Here is a 17,662-nt window from a genome sequence, read left to right as displayed (position 1 = left end):
TAGCCCATCACTCAGAAGGAATCACCCGGCTGTGCTCTGCCATTTGGGGAGTCCCAGTCATAGTAAAAGCGAAGCAGTATTTTCTAAATGTGAAGTGCACTGCTTTGTTTCACATTCTTGTTATATACAGTACATTTAAAGAGGTGCATTGGAAAATTGGTGTTCTAGGTATGCACTGTATTAAAGTGATAGCTTTTCTGTAATTAAGGGAAGTAAAGCCATCAAGAACAGAAATACAGAGATGACAGGGACATAAAAAAGAAATATAAGAAAAATATTTTTCATTGACACATTCCTGTAGGCATTTAGAAATCTGAGAAATAAATCTTTAAAGAATAACATAAGGCTGAATTTAATTGATTTGGTCCTTCTGTGCATTCAGTCAAGAAAACTGCAGATATTGTACGTCTGTGTGACCACCTGTTCTACTTTTTCTTGTAGGCTACTTTATAATTTACTTATTATAGAGGCTGTAATCAAGTCTGCCAAAATTAGATGATAATTTTGACCCTGCCACTAATGTTTCTTCCTTTCTTTCCTGTTTTTACAGATGCAGAAAATGTTGTACATATGTTTTTATTCCTACTTATAAGAATAAGTATGAATAACAAAACTACATTTACCCTTAATGAAATAATGTATTTCAAAGCAGAACCATAAAACATTTTTGCATTGATGAATAATTAAGGTACGTTTTTTTTTCTTTTCTCGACAAAACTCATTGCCAGATTGTGAAGGATTCTCTTTTACAATGTATTTTATACTGTTGAAGTTGTAGAGCATAACATAAAAATGAATTCAGAAAAAGTACCTATATTATAATTTCAAGTCCTTTAAAAGGGGCTTCTAAAAACACTTCAACTGTGGTTCTTTTCTGTTGTCGTTCTTGACAGATGTACAATATAAATGGGATGATACCGGTATGCTTCACCAGGTATAATGTAAAAAAATAACATTTTATTTTGATTCTAGATTTTCATTATTTGGATCTAATATCAGTTATCAGCCAGACTGCTTAAAAATGGCCTCAGACTTTATCCAAACAAATAGAATGTAAATTATAACAAGAAGGCCTTAACTAGATATTATACTAAAATTCACAATGCAAATTTAAAACTTAAAAAGTTTGTTCTCCATGTTAATGCCTTTATCTTCTTTAAGCATATTGTTTCTTTTTGCCACATTCTTCATAGGGAGAAACCAGACTTAGGTTTACTTTAGTATCAGAATGTCTTTCAGAAAACAAGAAATGACCATACTGTCTCCGGTAAAATCCGGAACGATGTTTTTATTTGAATTTCCAACACAGCCATGGTATTTTGATATGTTGAAATCCTTACCTTTCCCCAAGGTTCATCCTGTTGTTGTCGTCTCAGGAAAGAGAACTGAAAAAAAGATAAATTTGTAATATTTAGTGACGTAATTAGAAACAAGTTTTTCTAAAGCAGATTCTAATTTTAAATGGGACAGCATTCTACATAATGAATGTTATCAAATTAATTGCTAGTGTACCTCCACAGCAACCGTAAAGTGCAGGAAATCATTTTAAATCACCATCAGCAGCAAATAAAAGAGGTCATAAGCAGAAGTGAACACCTGGCTGCAGATGATTGCGAGCAGCTGAAAAGCAGGCGCCTCGACAAGTTTGTTGGGCTCATAAAATTCATAACGGCCTTTTAAAGTGTAGGGTTCACGTTGAGGGTTTCATGATGACAATTAGAACAGCAGCACAGGACAAGCTGTAATGAACAGTGCCGTAAATACAAAACACTTGTTTCAGAAACAAAATGTGCTGATAGCAGAGGAACAGGTGTTGAAATTGCTAGGCTACAAGTCGAGACCCCTACATAGCAACAGTGACCTTCTCATGAGAAGACTAGCTCGGAGGTTTCTTTCCGTTATGAACTGAGCAGGTTATGGGACTTAATTTAACATGTACACAACAGCCACTGGATTCCCTCAATATATTAAACTTAGACTTTCATATCAGGAATGTTTGACTTCACAATTCCTGCAGAATGAGGCAGATACTGTAGGTGTACAGCCATATGGCAATATCTCACCAATTCTTGATGAGTCTCAGTGTTTATCTATACCATATGCTTATGAATGTCTCGTTCATTTTCTTGCTTACCACCCGCAACCCCTTGGATTTCTACTCATCACTTCTGCCTTTTTTTAAACGAAGATTACAAAGACAAATGGCAGCTGTTCTTTGAGCACAAACCTAGCATTTGTTTAGAATTCCCTCATCCTTGTCAGAAGCAAAGCTTGTCAACAACAAGAAAACTTCTATACGCAGTTTAATTTACAATGAACGTAAGACTAACATCAGACAAGCTAAACACAAAAGTCAGATTTCCTGTTCAATAATAACCTACAGTATATTTTATATTTAAAACCAGGGACATTCAACATACTTCATTTTTGTAAATTTATGAGACAAGAATATGGGTTCTGTATGATAATACAGATATAACCTGAATGTGAATTTTTTAAATTATTATCATTTATAATAATATTATAATAGTTACGGTATTTGGATTATCTGAACCACAACATACTGTATTTATTGTTCCTGTTGTCTACATGGTGTTGTGTTGTCTGTTGCAATGCGTGTGTCCTGAGAGATCAGCGCGATTGAGAATTCCAATGTACAGTACGTGTACTGTACATATGGCAATAAACTTCTCTACTCATATACAGTTCTTTGAATACTAAAACTCTTTGAAGACTTTGTGTATAGCAGCTCATTTAAGATAGTTCTTCAGCACTACTTGAGAAGTTACCTAAATAGCACCTTAATCACAAAATGTACCAAATTGTTGTGATATTTATAAATGTATATACAGTATATAAGGTGATATCCATGGACCTGTCATCCAGTTGTACAGTATTTTGCATTTACTATGTTAAGAGATAAAATTGATTTGACAACCTTTACTAAGGTAGACAATCAAAAGTAAAGAATATTACTCCAAATATTGTGATATCACTTAAAATAACATTTCTTTCCATACTGGACAATTTTCATTTGTACATTTTTACATTGGTACATACATTTCTTGATTGTACATTTATCTCATATCTTGAAACTAAAATTGCCACAGGGTGGTCAGTGAATTAAGTTTGACACTTTTTGTTTAATGTGAAGGTGCTTGAGAACTTTCTGTTCAAAGATTCTGCTTTATACAAAGATAGATCTGACCATCTAACCATGATCGAACTCACAGCTTAATATTTGAAACGATTTAAATATACATGCAAAAAGCTTTAGTGAACTGTGCATAAACTAATGATAAATAAGTAACTGTGATGCCCCTGAAAATCATGTGTATGATACAATTTTACATACTACACTCTGGATTTAGTTTTGAATTGTGAGGGTTGATATTGTACACTGACCCTCATCTGGACAATGGATATTACTTTAGTTTCAACAATGCCCATCCTAGTTCTAATGTGTTTTCAAAACAGGAAATATAAGGTTTCTTCCCTCGCTGAATCCTATGTTAAATTTAAGATAATTTGCATTATGTTTAAGTTAAGAATTGGATCATAAAAAATAAAATATTCCTCTTTAGAAATCCCTTCTTCTCATACCAAACATTTTTGCTACCTCTGACTTTCAGTCAGTATTCTACACATAAATATGCTTGAATTCTTACAAGGATTGATTCTATTGAAAACCTTTCTAGTCCTCAATCTGACACCATTTTCTTCATACAAAAAGTAAATTACTTCTTTTTTTCTCAAATTGATTAGATCATGATGAAGTGTGTTCACAATATAATGGAAATGAAATGCTCGATCATTTAAAATTGATTCAGTCTTTTAAGTTATTACATGAATTCAGATATTTTCAGTACATACAGTACCATTTTATGAGTTTTAAACCTACTGCAATTTAAGCCTTCTACTGCAACTTAGTTCAATAGAAAGCAAATTTTATATTGCTTGATGCTCATTATACATTTCTTTTTATTGATTTAATTTCATGTGCTTTTGATTAGCAATACAAAATGTAACATCTGGTGACTGATGCTGTGAAGATATTTTAATATGTATAGTGAGTCTGTGGTTTCAGTTTCTAAAGTTTACACAAATGTTACAGTATTAACAGTCATACTGTATGTAACACAGATACTGTATACATTAATAATGAAAATCTAACTTAACATGAAATGAAGGTCAATTCATAAGAGATGATAAAGAACAACCCTTATACCACAAATACACTCAGAAACAATAACAAACATAAAAACAAACGTATCTTCTTAAAGGAATTGTGCTATAAATCCTTATGTCAATTTTGTTCTCAATCTGAATTAAAAATAAGCTCTTAGGATAATAGAAAAAATGGGAATGTCATAATGCTAACATCTTTAAAGCACCCCCAGTGCCATTTAAATGACCTATTTAAGCTCATGACCATTTTGCAAGCCCTCAATGTTTGGGTAAAGAAATCCATCTACTTTACCTTTACTTTCTTGGAACACTTCACACATTGCAGTTCAAACCAAAGATTAGCTAAGTTGTGCCAGCACACACTATAGAGTCTTTTCCAAGGAAACCAAGTGAGATTTTGATATGCCAAAAAGTCTAATTTCACAGCAATAAAATGATTTTGCAGAATATTGTTTAGATTTGTGAAAATTAATGACAATAGCAAGCTCTGTGTTTTCCTTAAAGCAGCACAGCAAATTAGAGTTATGTGTTATTCAAGAATTAGTGGGATGAAAGATTTTTCTCAGGCTATTTCCTGCTAAATACATTACCAGATGCTGCTATGCCCATATACGCCTGTAGACTAATGTTGGTGTAAATGATTAGGCACTTATTGAACCAACACGAAGAAATGTGCTGTGGGTTGTTGCTTCAAAATGTGTGATAAACATTTTGCTAATTTGGATGCATGCTAGAATTATATAAAAAATATTTGGAAAATATAATAAAATATTAATACAAGTCATAGATTCCCTTGGACTCCTCAGTGTTTTACAGATATGTTCAGTCAAGAATATAAGATACAGTAATAGCATACAGCTTATGTGGGCATTCCCACTGTTTTAGGGATTAACTGAATACTGCACATTCCAGATGAACTCTTAATTTAACGTAATTTCTATACTGAGCTAATATACTATATATCTAATTATACAAGTAATAGGTTTATTCCATGCTGAAAAAAAGAAGAAAGAGAACACAACGTTTCGGCCGTGGAGCCTTCTTTAGGTGTGGGAGAAACAGGGCAGTCTTAATATGTTATTATACTTTGAGCCTCTGCTGACAAAGAATTTAGTATCTGGACCAGCCAACGTATCTTGCCTACAGAAGCCCTACAGTATATAAGATTTCAAGCCAATTGGCTTAATTTATCACCATCAACACTTATTATTATTCCTGAACTGTATATATTCATACTATGTAGCTGATTCGTACTTTGAATACCATCTTTGTACAATAATTATACAGTTGTTGTTTTTTTCTTCCCAAATTTCACTGCGCCAAAACAAGCAAAATCTGCTTTCTGGTAAAAACAAACCTAACCAAACGTGACAAAAAAGAGGATGTGATTCAGATCCATCTTGCCTGCTTGGTTACTAGTTGCTAATTTATGTCAGAGGACCTCAGCTTTTCCTTAGCATGCTTCAATGTACAGTATCTGGCAGGGTTATTCTGCACACTCACACTTTTGTAAAAAAAATGCTTCATATTCTCAGTCATAAATACACTGTCTCTTAAATTAATTGGGCCAAAACCCACATACCGTATATTCAATTACACAAAAAACACATTTGTGCATGTGGTTCAGTTTAATAATAATAACAACAAACTTTCTGATCAAAAGTTTCTTACTTCTTCCTATTGTACTTAAAGGCATTCTGTTATCTAAATTAATCAATTGGCTACAAAAGCAATAAATGTACAGTATTTTTTAACACTTTCATTGTCATTTCACAGGTTGTTCAGAATGTTCATTGCCAAAATTAAGACTTTTCCTACATGGTAAATCACCAGTTCCATTTGTTGATTAAACAACTGGATGTTTTCTGGCTCTCTAAGGCACATCAAGTTGATTTCATGATTTGTACTTGGCAGAACACAATGACTCAGACTCATATGGGTCTCAGTCAACCCACTTACTGTACCTGCACCAGACAACCTTATTGTTTGAATTCTGAGCCTGGCTATGAGAATTCACATTTTCCTTTCTTTGTCATACACATGCAGAGAAGTGAAGCTTTCATAAGGAAAATAAATGTTGCAATGAAAATCTGTTGTGATGGAATCCCTTTGGCCTATGTACAGTAAGACAAAGCTACCACTGGTCTTTTTATGATCCTCATTTCTTTTCTATAATTCTTAAAAGAAAATTCTATAAAGAAAATGGGCTTAACAGAGTTTTGCTAGACACAAGGCAAGTAGGCTTTTCTAAAATAACAATACAAAGGTTGGCTGGAATAATTGAACCATCCACCTTTCCATCCAACTGAACTGTTAATCACTTGTGCTGTTACAGTGCCTTTCTGTTTTCTTATTTCCTCTTTTCTTTACCTGTTTCTGAACTCAAAATACCCTACTTCAACTGTATTGCTCCAGCAACTTCAGTATACAGATCTTTGCCCTCTTTCTCCTTATTTATTAAGATTTTGGTGCCTTACTTTTGCCAAAATAGCTCTTAATTGGCAATCAATTTATTACACAGAAACAAGAAGGAATGACAATCAGAGACTCCCACAATTAGTGTTCCTTTTTTTCTGCAAAGGTCCAATTGGTTATATTTCAGCTAACACACCTGTAGGAGAGAGGTTCTGAATCACAGGTATTGGTACAGCTACAGAATATCATATCTGTATTTCCTTTACCAAAGGTTAGACAGATTTTGTATTATTTTTTTCTGAAACTAAGACAAAGAAATACCAATACTTATGGAATATTTACATTCATTAACTACTTTCTATATTACTTCAAATTTCTTCTCATTACATAAGTAATTATGCTTCATCTTACCATGCAACCCCCTGATACATCTGCAGGGCACTTACAGTACATATTTCAGTGAACACAATCACAGCATGGTAAGTAGCATTCACATTATGTTCAGTTCTTGGGTCAACTATGCTATATGAACATAAAAAAATATAGATTTTTTTTAAGTTATTATTATCCATCCATTTTCAAACTGCTTCATCCGCAGGGCAACCGGGGTCTATCCCGGTAAGCAACGGGTGAAAGGAAGGATATACTCTGGGTGGGACTCCGGTCAGACAGGGCACACACAGATACAAACACACACTCATACTCACACCAACACCAGTTGTCCCAAAAGCTAGTTTACTTAACAGCATGTGTTTGGACTATGTGAAGAAATAGGAGCACTTGGGAGAAACCCACACAAACCCAGAGAGAACATAACATAACAAACTCCATGCAAACAGCACCCAAGGAATTGAATACAGGGCCTACACTTTACTTTTATTGAATACAATGCTAACCACTTTACCACCATGCCAAAGCTTATGTTTAATTATAGTTAATCTTATCTTGCCTGTTTGGTAGTTAGCAGCAAATTGAAACAAGGTTCTCATCCAGGCATGGCTGTGTAGCTTCTTCCATATTCCTACAACCTTACCTTTATATAATTAAAATGTAATATTTACAAATGTATCAAAATTCCAAATAGTAGAACACAACAAATTTCAGAAAGCTGGATCTGATCATTCTGAACCTGTATAGGGTTGATACTAATTATAAATCTATGCTTCTGTTTACAGTATAATATATTTCAACAAGTTGACCTGCCATTAGGAACTCAAATAGAACAAAATCCAGCAGTCATCAAAATCCAATAGCAGCAGGGTTGGCAACCACTACTACCTAAGCCAATTCCAGTGCATTCAGCCTCATCTGAAATCCAACATCCCTGGGAGTTTCTGATAATGCTTAGCAAAGTGATTCAGACTGTATTCAAACCCACATCCTTCAGTTTATAAGATTTACACCAAAGTCTGAGCAGATAAATTTACTGGATGACCTGTTCACAGGGCCAAAATAAATAACTACATTTTCTAAACACATTTAGAACTGTCAGTTTTGTCAAGAAGAAATTTTCATTAGACTGTTTACAATACCTATATTTTATATTACTGCCACACTCACAAATAAATAACTCTCATAAACTTTGGCTTTTGATTATTTAAGTCATTTCAATAGATAAAATGTGTGAGGGAGGATGGAAGGCGAGACAAATTGCGCCCTTGACTACAAATTGATACAAGAGTGCATATAGCTGAGAGTGCTTATTATTTTCCTACTGATATATCCTGTCCATACTAATGAATGCACAAATTAAAATTTAAAAAAAGTGTGACACTTTGAATATTAGGAACTGTCTTTTTGATGTGGTGAGGAATCCATAATTAGACCAGGATTTGACCTTTAATTATAACATTAATACCAAGATAATGTAAAATAAAAAAAAATATGCTTTAAGGGATTCAGTGCAACAATGCCAAAAAAAAGACAAGAAAGCCATCTCATAGTTCCTTCCTTGAGCAGCCATATTTCATTACACAGCATTGAAGCTTAGAAAGCAATCAAGCATATTTAGCCGTCCTCGTCTCAGGCTAAAGCAATTATTACCCTGGAGTTTTTTACTGTGCTCGGCCAAGAGGAAAATGAACCGCAGTACTTATCAGCTCAATGCATACACAAGTGACTCTGAAGGCAGCTGACCAAGACTGAAGCCATAGGTTACCTCTGAATCCATTAGCACTGTAACATCAGCACATTTAGGCTTGGATAGAGCGATAACCATAAAAATGTCACAAAAAAGGCATTGTTATTTGCATTCATATTGGATAAGACAAATTTATTAAAGGTCAACCAACAAGGTGAAGGTTTATACTCCATTTCCTATGCCACATGATCTGCATCAAAACTCACTTATTTTCCTCTCCATCTTGCTCTTCATTTTCTAATCATGTTATCTGTGTCAGTTTCTGACAAAATTAAAATAAAATAACAATTCAGATGTTAGCAATAACTTATTTTTGTATACTAAGTAACACAAACAAATCTGAATATGACACATACATATTGTATACACATACTGTATGGTGTTGAGAAAGTGTTTGTGAACCCTTTAGGATTTTCATATATACAGTATGAAAGCTCAGTTCCTGGGTAGAGTGACTGTGGTCTTACACTTTGTCCATTTGTAGACTCTGTCTGACAGTGGATTCGTGGAACCGCTTAGAAATTAAATAAATATTTTTGTAACCCTTTCAGTACTGAGGAGCATCAATAACTTTTTTCCGTGGCCCTCAGAATTTTCCTTAGATCGAGGCATTACTTGTTTTCACACAGCTGTATGGTGAAGAAGCAGTTAGAAAATGGATGGATAAACAGGACTAGCACAAACTGGTTCACAGGCAGAGATATTTAGCACAATGTACTTCCCTACTTCATGTTCCTGCTGGACAGCTTTCAAATAGTGTTGCGTGTCTATGTTCAGTGAGTTTTGTTGTGCATTTTGTTGTAGGAGATGTATTTTAGATATGCAATTCTGAAAATTTGATCTTGCTAAGATCATTGTATGTGCTGTGTCAGGTTTTTACAGAATGGTGAATAAATCAAAATTCTTACTAACTGCATTTAAGCTTAACCAGTGATAACATCATTGTTGCAGGACTGTTTTACTAACATCCTCTGCTCTGATCAATTTGCATTTATAACTCATAAGAATAACTGTCTTTTCTGTTGAGCCCACATATGCTACAGTACTTTATGCTTAATGGGGCAGTAGTATTTCTTATGGTCTTTGGTGAAAATGTTGAAATACAGTCTACAGTAGTTCACTGACACTTCCTTCATTTTACATTATATAGTGTATTTTCAAATGTATCAAGTTTTATATGCTTTCCAACAGGGCAACTCAAAGTTGGAGTGCAATGCAATATTTCCATGATAAGGTCAACCCAGTGATTCTCTGCTTCATTTTGTCATCCAACATGGCACTTATTGAACACATCTGGGATAAATAAAGCACTGATTACTACAACTTACTCTATCACAGATGTTTTGGCAACTGGAATCTATCATTGTTTAGGAATGGAAAAGACATCCCCAATTATTGTTTAATTATTTAGATGATGCTGTGTGTCTGACATTATATTTTTCTGAACAGGCTTCAGGAAAAATAGTGAAGAGAGCTTATCATTTACTTGCTATATTGCCATTATATCTGAATGTTAATCAACATTTGTAAGTCTTAAAATTATTAAAAGATGCACTATTATCACCAGTATTATTAGTAATAATAATATCCATTTTTAGAACATGTGCTCACTTTTACAGCAATTATATTTTTTCTGCAGCTCTTCTGTACCATTTTTGTATCCATTTGCTATATAAGAATTGTAAATTGGTTCATTATAATACTACTTTCGAACGTCTACTGCATATACTGCATTGGTTACCATTGCCAGCCTTATCTTAGCTCATCTTTATAAAATGATTTGCATGCTGTAAGATGTGTGAATGTAGTGCAAAAGGAATAAGAATCTCTTGGGAAGATGAGTCTTGACTATGACCAAGCTCCACAGGTTTGTGCTTAGGTGCTAATGTTTTCACATTTAGCACAGCCACATTTAAAATAACAGAAAAAAATAAGCTTTATGTTGTGCAGAAGGTTCAAATGATCAAATAATATTTGTTACAGCACATTTGGCACAGTCCTTTGACTGGTTAGAAAAAAAATGTAACTAAGGGTCAGTAGACATACTCATTTAAAACATCTGTAGATGATGCTGCCATGGTGTCAGAATGAAATGTTTACTGCATGAAGTTACATGTTTGCTTGAGCTTCCAGTTTGAAGATCAATTCTCACTTCTTTTGTTTGTGAGGATTATTTGTATAACACTTACTCACACCACAGATGGTGATGTCTTCAGCAATCTGAGCATTGCTATTGAAGTGACAGGCAACTGGTATTAATTTGAATACTTTGTATGTGTTCCGCAAAGCAGTCATCTAATCATCTTTTGGTTTCTTCAATATGCGGTTGGTTGCACTTTCGCAAGTCATGCAAGAAAATGCCTAAGAATGATATAGTATACTCTTGGCTGGATCATGAAATGTTCCGTGTATATTTCAAATCTGGGTGGAAATCTGCTTGAGATTAAATGAAAGGTTTACATATTGTAGGTCTTTACTGAGTTTCTGGAAATATCAATGATACCGATGATGATGTATCTGTGGTACAGCCTACAGTAGGTGAGTTGCCTTCCTATTGCTGTAAAAGTGTTCAACAGGCCATACAAAAAGGTAGGTAAGTGATGGCCCCATTTAAGTTCCAATGTTGACATCTCTGACTTGAGTGTAAAGCTTTCTGTTAAAATAAAATAAATTCAAGGTGAGAATACATGTATATCATTTCCTTTGTCCATTTACTGAGGAACAATTTTAGTGCATTCAAACCTTCAGTGTTTGGAAAGTGTATAAGCATTTATTGTTCATTATAAATGGAATGAGATTTTCACAATAGTGCTCTTTTTAAAATTGTCCAGTATTTGAAGAAAATGTTTAGAGCCCTTGACATACAGTATGAGGGTGATTTACCAATAGGTCTGAGAGTATTATCAAGAAAACTACATATCAGGTCAGTGAGACACGAATGGGCTGATATCATGCAGCTGACCTGGATTTAAGGAAGTAAATGGAAATTAAAAAGTACACATACTCTATAAGGTGATAAGCATTGTAATTCATGTTAACACTATCATGAGAACATAAAAGAACAAGAGGGGTCATTTTGATAGTAACTTCATCAATGTCAAGAGCATCTTTTAAAATTGGTTTAAAAGCTGTTTTTTCCTCCAAATGTTGTAAAAGGCATTTTATACTAATAATTAGAGTATAATAAACTAATAGTTTTTAATAAAATAAAGAGCAATTTTAGATAATGGAACACAATGTACCTGCTAACAGACTCGATAACCGAGCAGAAATCAAAAAGAACCATAAATATCAGATACTGTTCATCAAACTTGTACTGTATATGCATGTCAAAAGGAGTAGTTTACTTTATGATGTATAAAAATAACTCACTATACTGTACACTGAAAGAAACCAAAAGATGATGAGCTGAAAATTTTGTGAAACATATACAGTATAAAAGAGAACTGAGAACTGATGTTCAAACTGGAGACTTTGTGGCCTCATGAAATAAACATTTTATTCTGACATCAAGACAGTCTCATCCACAGAAGGTTTTAAAGAAGTTACAGTAAGTGGACCATGGTTACATTCCTTTTAAAACAGATTAAGACAGACACATTGCCAAGATGTTTATTTCTTATAATTACTTTTTACAATTATTTCTGTAATCATGTAAACTTTTTGTACACCCTAAAATAAGCACTTTAACCTACTGTACATTGTAGGTCAACCGAAGCTAAAACTCTATATACATTGGGGCTAGAGGAAAAAAAATATGGGAGATATTTCAAGGTTTGGTGAGGACAAAAAAGGAGAGAAACAGCAAACATCTTCTTCACTTTTATGATTTCTGTTGCTTACATGAATCACTGAATCCATATTTCAGCTTCTAATGATTTTGACGTTTTAGCTTAATAAGAAACCTCATACCAGATTTTTCCCACATTTAGTTTTCACTGTATTTTCTTGCATTTCAAAGGATGGGAGTTCTTTTTTTTTTACTGGCTTAGACATTTCTCTATAACTGGAGTCATATGCTTGTGGAACAGTTACTGCAGTTTACTCAGGGTAAAACACTGAATGAAAACAGGTTCCACGACAATATATTGTATATGTTTTGACCATCATATAAACTAGAGTTTTTATTAATATTTTTTAATAAAATAAGTGTATAATTTATTCAATTATTAAGTACAATAAGAAAAATACTGTCCTTATATACAGTAGTTGTGAATCTAAGCGACTCCCTGACAAATTTCTATCGTGTATATTATTTTCTGCCAGTTGTCTAATGCATGTATCTTTCTAGGCCTACAGTATATCAGCCAGGTCTTGTGAGACCAATATACAGTAGAGGCCCTGTTATAATTATTAATCAATGTCAGTGGAGCTGTTGTTTTTTTTTTTCCTGTACCACCTCATAGACATTCATTATGTACAGCTTAATGCCAAACGTAAATCAAATTGAAACAAACTGTTTGAAAAGGGTTTTAAAGGGTTCATAGTTCCTGTCATTAACGCAGCCAAAACAGGCTTTAAAAGGTTGTCATTTTTGAAGGAAACACAGAACAGTACATGCAAAAAAACTTTTGGATTAACAAATACTGTTACACAACAGCTACTTGATATTGTGATGCTGGAGGGGTACCCGTAACACATTATTGTTATGCAAAATGATTAACTGCACTGGGTGCCAGAAAAAACCTGACCTCATGAATAACTTGTATTTGCATTCACTTTCTCTACTTGTACCCTGTATGCTGTATGCTGTGCTCCCAAACTGCCCACATTATAGCAATTGAATCAAATTCTGCCATTTTTGGGCATTTTGCCCACAGTTAGCCCATTGGGTTTTATGTGTCTTAAACTATTGCGTTTTCATTTATTGTGACAGTTCCCCACAACTGGTGAGACACGGCAGGCAATTTGGACAGGCAGTTATTGTTTTTCATTACAGTACTGGGTTGAATGTTTAATTAATATTTGATTCTTTTAATAAAATTAACCTGACGAAAATATTTTCACAAATAGTATAATGGTGATCGCACAACTGCTGTACTGTAGATAGAGTACCTAATGCAAAGAAACCTATAATAAGGCAGCAATGCGAACTACTGCACCACCATGCTATCTGTTACTGTACATCAGCTTAAAAAATTTCAATGATCAATATTTCCTCTTAGTCATGAACATCCAGATTCCTGATGTAGATTATAACGTTGGCTACTGAACACCATCACGTTCTCTTGTTTTTTGTGATAGTGTGATAAGTGCATGATTAAAAAACCCTGTACAGCTTGCTTGACAGAAGTTTGATATACTGTATGTTTTCAAGTAGTGCTTTGAGAAATAACCAAACCTTTGTGAAAAAAAAGAAAGTAAAAAATGTCATTCATTTAATGTTCATTTCATGAAGACAAGAGGGCCACCAGACCAAGGAGGACAATGAGAAAAAGAGAGATTTTAAATGAGTTTAACCTGAAATACCAATGGACTAGCAAATGCATGGCTGGGTGAACAGACAGATGGTGAGGGTGATGGCGTTCAACACGAGTTTGAATTTAAAGGAGTCTGCATACAATGTAAAAACTTCCTGAGGAAAGCATTAATCTTGCATGAGTTCTCTCGCGTTAACAAATAGGCCTCTTACTTCATTACTGTTGTAAATAAAAAGTTAATTCTTTCAGTCACTTGTAATTCCCCAACCAAGGAAAGAAGACATCTCAAATAATAAACTACTTTATTCTTCAAGGTGGTAATAATCTGAATTAAAATATAGTTTAAAAGAAACATCAGTTTAACCCAGGCACAGCATCAGGGATATGGCACAAAGAGGCTGCAATATTGCCACCTGCTGGTGATGTTGGTCTTGAAACAAACCTGTTTTTTTTAACTGAAGAATTATTTTGTGGGCAATAAGCAGGGTACATTCATGAGTATATCAATAGTCATCTACTGTACATGCATCTGATAAATTAGTTAATCAAGAACACAGATTAAATTGTTTTAGCTTTCTTTAAGGCTAAGTGATCAACGGAAGATTATACACTTTTTTAAATGATCAAAGTCCTATTTTTATTCAAAGCAAAAGTATACAAAGCAAAAGGGACCTTTAGTGAAATCACACTATATTTATACTTAGCATAATGGCTATATTTAATGGTTAACCAAGAGACAAAATCACAATTTCTATTGATTAATGTTGCATAAATTCTAGCTTAGGTAAAGATACAGACCATTGGGGGAAATACAAAATAGTTAAATCTGCCATTTAATGAAAGATCTTATCTTAGGATAAGTCAAGATATTTTTTTATTCTAGGCATTGTGTTTTCTAAAAATACACACAAGTAGCAACATTTAATTAGTTATGATTATTTATACAATCATACAAAATGAAAATGAACAAGATATCTTATCTCTCTGACAGAAAATAAACATGTTTTTCATGAATAGAATTCAACTTCTTACATTACTTTATCTTTTTTTCTAAAGAGTACAATTTCACTAAGGCAATCAACTTTAAAATCATCACAAGTGAAAACTAAATCTAGAATTAGACAGATTTAAAACCAAACACACAGCAGGACGCTTATTATTTTAGAAAAGTACTTTCCCTCCTTACTGCTGCCAGACACCATTACGTAAGAGGTATAGACACAAATGTACAATTAAATGAATAATAGATGAGAAGTCTAATCTAAGAAGATTTAAATACTTGCCAAAACTGTAGTCAAACAAAACACAATTTGTGTCTCCCCAGCATTTGATGGCGTTAACAAACTGCTTTGCTGAAGGTCACTCAAAAATTGCATCATGGTCACCTGAACACCTCACAATGCATCTGCCAATAGATATTGACTAGCAAGAAGCTTTTATGGCAAGGAGATATGATAGAGATCTCTGGAGAGGTTTAATGAGCGAATCAATTCTGCACAATAATAGAGGAATATAGTTTTATAATACATGGTTGTTTACTACACTTCCCCACAGATGCAGAACATGTACAATATCTTACAAATATGTTGTTTTTGTATTCTTTCATTGTATTGATATTCATTAATCTGCACAGTCAAAACATACCTATACTACTATTCAAAGGGATCTGTTTATTTGGTGATTTTATTAAGTTAAAAGGAAAGTGTTTATAACGGTATGAGCCCACTAGAAACTTAATGAGGAAACAAATCTAATTATATTCTAAGAATCTAATATTGCAGTTGTTTTAGCAGTAACGGTACATCTAGTTTTAAGAATAAGAAGCTAGACTGCCAGTAAATATAATCAAAAATGTCTTAAGTGAATGTATCGAGAAGAACTGCATATTATACAAAAATAAAAATAATTAATAGGACAAAATGTATTCAGGTGTTTATTTCAAATGGCAAAGTTTATTTTTTTAATAAACCACGGATAAAAGACCATTAGTCTTGGTAATGGAACAGAACCTCTATCAAGTGATGTTAAATCACTACAACATTTATCTTTTTACAATAACAGCAAATGGTGTTCTTACTACCTATTCTTAGAAAGGGATAAAACGTTATAACTTTTTATGAAGTAACTTTATATAAGCTTAATAATGTTAGAACAACCATGTTAAAACCAGAACCCATGTAAGTTACCAAGTTAAAGACTTTGATGCATAAAATATTTATGCATAATTAAAATATTTATGATGTGGGTGGAAGGTTGTGTACTTTAGTCCAACTGAGCAATCTTGCTTTTGGAAAATATACCGACTTTTTAATGTTTAATGATTAACATGATGTAATACACAGTTGAAAATTATTAAAAGTCTAAAGAGAATACAACTTAAATTCTTAATTGGAAAAAGATTGTCCTTCAGCAGTGACCGGGACTCAAAACCTGGAGACAGCTCAAATGCTGTACATGAGACGTTAAGCTTTATTAGCTCCACCTGGCGGTTTTACAAGGTGCTTCCGGATACTATTATCATATTTCAATTAACATGCGGTATATTGCACCATGCCCACCGATTTTAACACAGCGTACCTTGCGTAATGTGAACGACTGGATCTGTACAGCCTAAATTTATAACTTATTTGAAGACTTGAGAACATAAGTGTATGTTTCTCAGTACTAAGAACTGCATATTTTGTTCATACAGTTCAATAACTGCATAATATTCTATGTATAGAAATAGATAATGATCTTTTAAAACATAAACGTATTTTGCAGAAAATGTTATTTAAAAAGTATAAACATTTTATTTTGTATTTCAACAGCAAAGCACAGTGTATGGTTTTGTTCAGTTCAAAACTATAATTTCAAATTCAGTCGAATTTATCAGAATCACTTCCAGATTATTTTTATTTGTGGTAATTTCAATTAAATCATCAGTGAAATGTAGGTTAAAATTCATTGGAAGACTGAAAATTATGGTTTTCAATTGCTTGTGCACCATAACACTTTGTTTAACTTGATCACTAACTTGCCACCATTCATTTTTTTAAAAATGGAAAATTATATCACACACATTTAATTTAAAGTTTTGAAAATAACAGTTTAAAAGCCCTGCTTTTGAACCATAGATAAAGAGAGAGATTAAAGAGAAGGGTAAAAAGGAGAGAAAATTGAGTTGTTTGTGCTAGAGACAAACTTCAGAAAATTCAGAAACAAGCAACATGATAAGAAACAGCCAAGATCCTTAAGAATTATGAAGTGAATCACAGCACCATCTAGTGGATATGTCAGCTAACTTGAAAAATATTGTACAGAAGGAGAAAGGCATTGTAGTTTTCATTTGCAATGAATACATTTTCCTGGCACGTACTGTTTATTTAATTCTAATAACAAATAACCCATTTAAAATGATTAAATATATGACACTACAGTGTATATAACAATTTTTACCAGTACCAAATCAAAATATTGTTGATACAGTGTATTGTTTTATATTTTTTATTTCACTAGG

At 33.3% G+C, this 17,662-nt stretch overlaps 1 protein-coding gene across 48 annotated transcripts in view; it reads right to left on the bottom strand.

The window, feature by feature from the left end:
• The window catches only part of LOC102695388 (protein tyrosine phosphatase receptor type D), a 650,800-nt gene that overhangs the window by 413,333 nt on the left and 219,805 nt on the right, over positions 1-17,662 (bottom strand). For all 48 annotated transcript variants that reach the window (XM_069192221.1, XM_015345576.2, XM_069192240.1 and 45 more), the window contains one exon: positions 1,341-1,385. The gene's annotated coding sequence lies outside the window, so the exon portion shown is untranslated. The remainder of the gene's footprint in view (positions 1-1,340; positions 1,386-17,662) is intronic.

Source organism: Lepisosteus oculatus, chromosome 1, assembly GCF_040954835.1.
Source record: "Lepisosteus oculatus isolate fLepOcu1 chromosome 1, fLepOcu1.hap2, whole genome shotgun sequence".
Taxonomy (NCBI): domain Eukaryota; kingdom Metazoa; phylum Chordata; class Actinopteri; order Semionotiformes; family Lepisosteidae; genus Lepisosteus; species Lepisosteus oculatus.
Note: the sequence above shows the minus strand (reverse complement) of the source record. Positions and strands in the feature narration are given on the sequence as shown.